Raw genomic sequence first — 6,111 nt, 5'->3', positions numbered from 1 at the left:
AGGATAGCATCTTCAACAAATGGTGCTGGGAAAACTGGAAATCCATATGCAACAAAATGAAACTGAATCCCCTCCTCTCGCCATGCACAAAAGTTAACTCAAAGTGGATCAAGGAGCTAGATATCAAATCAGAGACTCTGCGTCTGATAGAAGAAAAAGTTGGCTCCGATCTACATATTGTAGGGTCGGGCTCCAAATTCCTTAATAGGACACCCATAGCACAAAAGTTGATAACAAAAATCAACAAATGGGACTTACTTAAACTGAAAAGTTTTCTCTCAGCAAGAGAAACAATAAAAGAGGTAAATAGGGAGCCTACATCATGGGAACAAATTTTTACTCCTCACACTTCAGATAGAGCCCTAATATCCAGAGTATACAAAGAACTCAAAAAATTAAACAATAAGAAAACAAATAACCCAATCAACAAATGGGCCAAAGACCTGAACAGACACTTCTCAGAGGAGGACATACAATCAATCAACAAGTACATGAAAAAATGCTCACCATCTCTAGCAGTCAGAGAAATGCAAATCAAAACCACCCTAAGATACCATCTCACTCCAGTAAGATTGGCAGCCATTATGAAGTCAAACAACAACAAGTGCTGGAGAGGATGTGGGGAAAAGGGTACTCTTGTACATTGCTGGTGGGACTGCAAACTGGTGCGGCCAATCTGGAAAGCAGTATGGAGATTCCTGGGAAAGCTGGGAATGGAACCACCATTTGACCCAGCTATTGCCCTTCTTGGACTTTTCCCTGAAGACCTTAAAAGAGCGTACTACAGGGATACTGCTACATCGATGTTCATAGCAGCACAATTCACAATTGCTAGACTGTGGAACCAACCCAGATGCCCTTCAATAGATGAATGGATAAAAAAAATGTGGCATTTATACACCATGGAGTATTACGCAGCACTAAAAAATGACAAAATCATAGAATTTGCAGGGAAATGGATGGCACTAGAACAGATTATGCTTAGTGAAGCTAGCCAATCCCTAAAAAACAAATACCAAATGTCTTCTTTGATATAATGAGAGCAACTAAGAACAGAGCAGGGAGGAAGAGCAGGAAGAAAAGATTAACATTAAACAGATACATGAGGTGGGATGGAAAGGGAGAGAAAACGGAAATTGCATGGTAATGGAGGGAGACCCTCATTGTTATACAAAATTACATATAAGAGGTTGTGAGGGGAATGGGAAAATAAACAAGGAGAGATATGAATTACAGTGGATGGGGTAGAGAGAGAAGATGGGAGGGGAGGGAGGGGGGATGGTAGAGGATAGGAAAGGTAGCAGAATACAACAGTTACTAATAGGGCATTATGTAAAAATGTGGATGTGTAACCGATGTGATTCTGCAATCTGTATTTGGGGTAAAATTGGGAGTTCATAACCAACTTGAATCTAATGTATGAAATATGATATGTCAAGAGCTTTATAATGTTTTGAACAACCAATAAAAAAAAATTTAAAAAAAAAAGAATAAAAATTTCTACCTAATCAATTAGCTGATTAAAAGCTTAGTACAGATAAGGTGAAATAGTGTCTCTCATAAGAAAAATTCAGCACACTGGTTATGAGAACATACTTCAGAAGATGATTCCCAGAAATGCATTAACATTTAAAATTATTTAAATATATTATATTTCCTGATTGTGCCTATTAATTTTTGCTCCTTTTATCCATCCCAAAGAAAAAGGTCAAAGTCTGGCAAAATTAACTTAATAATATTATGTTGTTACTCAAAGGTATAACAAATAATGCTGGTAAATTCTGATTATGCTATATATTTGCATCATGTTTCATAAATTATAAAGCACTTTTATATACATTAATCAATTCAAAGCAGTTTTTATTTTAAGCTTAGAACTCTAAGGAGAAAAAAAAAAGAAATAATAACAGATATTCAACCAGTGCTTTGCTCCAGTATCACAAGCATCTACAAATTTTGCTGACTCTTACCTGTGGATAAAATACCTTACAAAGAAACACTTCACCCCTTGATTGACTTTCCTTTGTGAGATAAAACTTGGTTTTTGGTCTCCTGGGAAAGCCTCCATCACTATATCTTTCTATACTTCTTTCCTGTTTGCCCTCTTAGACTATGCATCTTTAAGTTTTATTTATATTTATTCTTAGCAGAGAACAAGGCCTATAGAAGTGTAAAATCAATATGTTTTTGAATGATGTTTTGAAATTATTATTAGTCATTGATTGTAATTTTTTTTAAATACTTGAAATATAATCCAAATACTTGCTGAGATATAACAACAAAATATCCCAGAAAAGCTACTAACAATACAGACAAATAATATTAACAAGAGCTCTCTTTCAGTTGTTTTACAAGATTTTTATTTTACCCAGGCCTAAGGGCATAGAAAACTATTTCAGCTCTGAAATCTCTTGTCCCTGATACACAGGCTGTTTTCTTCTCTGGAGCTGAATTTTGGTTCTGAAATAAAAAATATCACATTCTGTCTAAACAACCCATTGAGACTTCCCCCAAAAGATGTCCATTGATAGATGAATAGAGTTTTAAAATATGGTAAAATTACAAAATGGAATACTATTCATCCACAAAAGGATGAAATCTGTCATTTTCCACAACTGGAGGACATTATTGTTAAGTGAAATGAGCTAAGCACAAAAAGACAACTATTGCATGTTCTCATTTGTGGAAACAAAACAAAACAAAAACAAAAGTCTATCACATAGAAGTACAGAGTAGAACAGAGGCCATGGGAGGCTAGGAAGGAGGTAGTGAGAGGGCAGATAATGGATACCTAAACAAAGTGTAGATGGAGGGAAGTATTTCTAATGTTTTATGGTACAACAGTGCAACTATAGTCTATAAATAATTATACATTTAAGATAGCTAAAGGAGAAGAATATGAAGGTTCCAACCCATAAAAATGATAATATTTGAGAAGATGGAAATCTTACTACCTTGATTTGATCTTCAGGAATCAAATATACATATATATATACTCCAGCAAGAACTTTGGTTTTTTAATCTAATAGAGTTCTCACTGTAACAAGGGGATCTTAAGACAGATTGTGTCATATTAAAGCACTGTTGCTCTTCTGTTTGGTACAGAGTTCAGCTAGGAAGGTGATGTGATCTATGATCTTTCCCATGAAGCAGTTTATTGTGGAACATGATTGTCCTCTAAATAATTTAAGGGGGGGAAGTCTCCTAATGAACTAATACTGGAAGGACACTGTATCCGTGGCAGAAAATCCAAAGAACAGAGATTCTTTCTCTAGCTAGTTTATATAGCTCCAATGTCAACTCTTTGCTATAGGTGGTCAGAATCAACAGGAGTTCAAGTTATCCAACTGAAAGTTTACTTTCCAAAACAATGAGAAATAAATCATGATCTAGTTATCATTTCTTAATAAGATGATCATTAATCCCCTGAAAAAAAGAAAAAAAATCTGTGAAATGAAAGAGATGCTTTTGAAGAGCTTGGGGCAATGATGTTGAAGAAAATATAACATGACTCCTAAGTTATGATGACTAAATGTGTACTTACTGCCATCTCTCAGGGAATACCAATATCAGATGCAAAGCTTGCCTAGTCGCCAAGAAATTCAGAGCCTACCACAGAAAACCATCAAGTGCAGTGGGGGAGCATTGAAGAGCAGCACGCATCCCATTTGGGGTGGGCTGTAAGGCCAAAAAGGTGAAGGCTATGCAGGTTTTAAAGGATGAGTCAGAGCTGGAGAATTCAATGAGAATGGAAAGGTTGCTGCAGAGATGAGGAAGGGAGGTATAAAAGCAGAGATTTGCTTGGGCAACTTCAAGGAGCTAGTTATGACTGCACTCAGCGTAAAAAAGAGATGAGACTGGACAGAAAATAAAAGAGACTGTGACATAAGGAGGATTTGTGATTTTGAACTTGTCTATATGAGTATCTATGAAAGACTTCATTATTTCCTTTCTTGATAATGGTAATCATGTAAGAAATGACAATGATAACTGCAGGCAGCCTTTATTAAATACTTCATATATATTAGACACAGAACTAGAACTTTATGTAATATTATCTTTAGTCTTTGCCTATAAAATAGATTCTATTATTTTCCTTAGTAATATAGTTGTATGATTCCTCAACCATTGTAACTCCCTTTGGGAGAGATAAATACTTGTTTTCCTATGGTCCTTAGCTAGAAGTGGCCATGTCATATGGTTTTGATCAATCAGGAACAAGCAGAAATGTGGAGTCATAGGGAAGATTTTGTTTTCTGATTAAAATAAGAAAGATAGTAATAACTATTTCTGCCACTTCTATCTTCTTCCTCCTTGGAGGCAATGAAATATCTGCACTTGCAGCAATTCATTTTTTACTGTGAGGTAAGGTACCGAGGAATATCCTACAGAAGTCAGAAAAGCTAGTTCTGAGATTGTCAGGCTATTATATCAAAATTAGCAGCTGCTTATCAATGTACTTATTGGTTAGTGGAGAAAACAAACTCATTGATAGTTGGGGGTTTTGCTATATACAGGTATAAATATTACCCAGCAATATACCTGTCTCAAAGAAGAGGAAAATGATGTTTTGAGTTATTACAAACTTTCCCAAGAGCATGCTTTCAGCAAACAGTAGCATCAGCATTCCACCCAGTTAATCTCTATTAGTGGGTTAATGCACTGATTAGATTAAGGGTCTTATAACCAAATCATTACACCTCTAAACTTTCTTACATTGTCTCACATATGAGCTTTTGGGGGATGTATCATATCTAAACCACAACAACAAATAAGCAGTTTTATAATAAGAGGTAAATAAAGATCTAGGTTGAGCCATTACTTGAGATTTAGTAAAGTATTTCACACTATAATGTAAGAGACAATCTTACTGTGACATTATCTCTATGACGCTAACATGACCACACACAGTCTAATTTTTTAAAGATGTGGTCCTCCTTACCCTACTTTTAGGATTTACCTCTACTTACTTATTCAGAGCAACAAAAAGAGATGAAAGGCAAGCAGCTATGTGTAATGAATGACACCTGCCTATATTTATAAATTTCAATTACAACGAAAGTGTTTTACCTAAATCTTGGCAAGGGCCTGAGCAAAACCAGGAATATTTTTTAAAATGTAAGTTTTGAGTTACTAGTACTCAGCTCTATTTCACCTCAGGATGAAAAAACAAAAAGAAAAAAATAAACAAAAAATATTTTTCAGGATAATGGTGAGCACCACACTTTCAAAACATATATAAATGTTTTTTTGAACCTCCAAGTTTACTTTACCCTAGGTAACATCACATAGATAACAGAGTTTCCACATGTGCTGCCAACTGTACTTTAAGTCATTTTAGAAGTATTGCTATAAATCCAAATGAATTTCATCAGAATAGTACATAAAAATTAAACTGGAAAAGTAGCCTTCCAAAAAGAGAAAAAAATCAGAAAAATAGTAAAGATTATGCTTTGTTTGGAAAAAAAAGTATTATATAACTATTGTTTTTCATTAGCATTAGGCCTAATGAATACAACTTAACCTTTGAAAAATACAGCTCTGTCTAGATTGGCTGTGTAGCTAAAATTTCAAAACTGGATTGAATATCTGTTTATCCATTTTAACTCAATCTGCAACATTACAGAACTATTTAATTAGAAGAAGAAAATAATTAGCAATGTCAATTAAAGAATGACCTTATATGAAAAGAAGGGAGATTGAAGTAATTTAGTAAATTATTGTCCTAAAATAATTTAGTAAATTATTGTCCCTTATGAACCCTCTTGAGAGTCTTATTAACACAAATCCATCCATCCATTCCTCCTTCTTCCTTCCTTCCTTCCTTCCTTCCTTCCTTTCTTTCTTTCTTTCTTTTCTTTCTTTCATGGTATTGGGTATTGAACCTAGGGCCTGGTGTATATGGTAGGCAATTATTCTACTACTGAGCTACATCACCAGTCCCTTTAATTATTTTTAAGTACATATAAATAGTTTTTTATGGTCTACAGGGTAAAACCAATCTTTTGTTTTATTTTCTTAATTAGTAAATGAAAAAATGCATATATTTATAGTGTCCTATGTGATGTTTTGCTATATATATATATATATATATATATATATATATATATA

The sequence above is a fragment of the Marmota marmota genome, unplaced genomic scaffold, assembly GCF_001458135.2.
Source record: "Marmota marmota marmota unplaced genomic scaffold, marMar, whole genome shotgun sequence".
Classification (NCBI taxonomy): domain Eukaryota; kingdom Metazoa; phylum Chordata; class Mammalia; order Rodentia; family Sciuridae; genus Marmota; species Marmota marmota.
Note: the sequence above shows the minus strand (reverse complement) of the source record.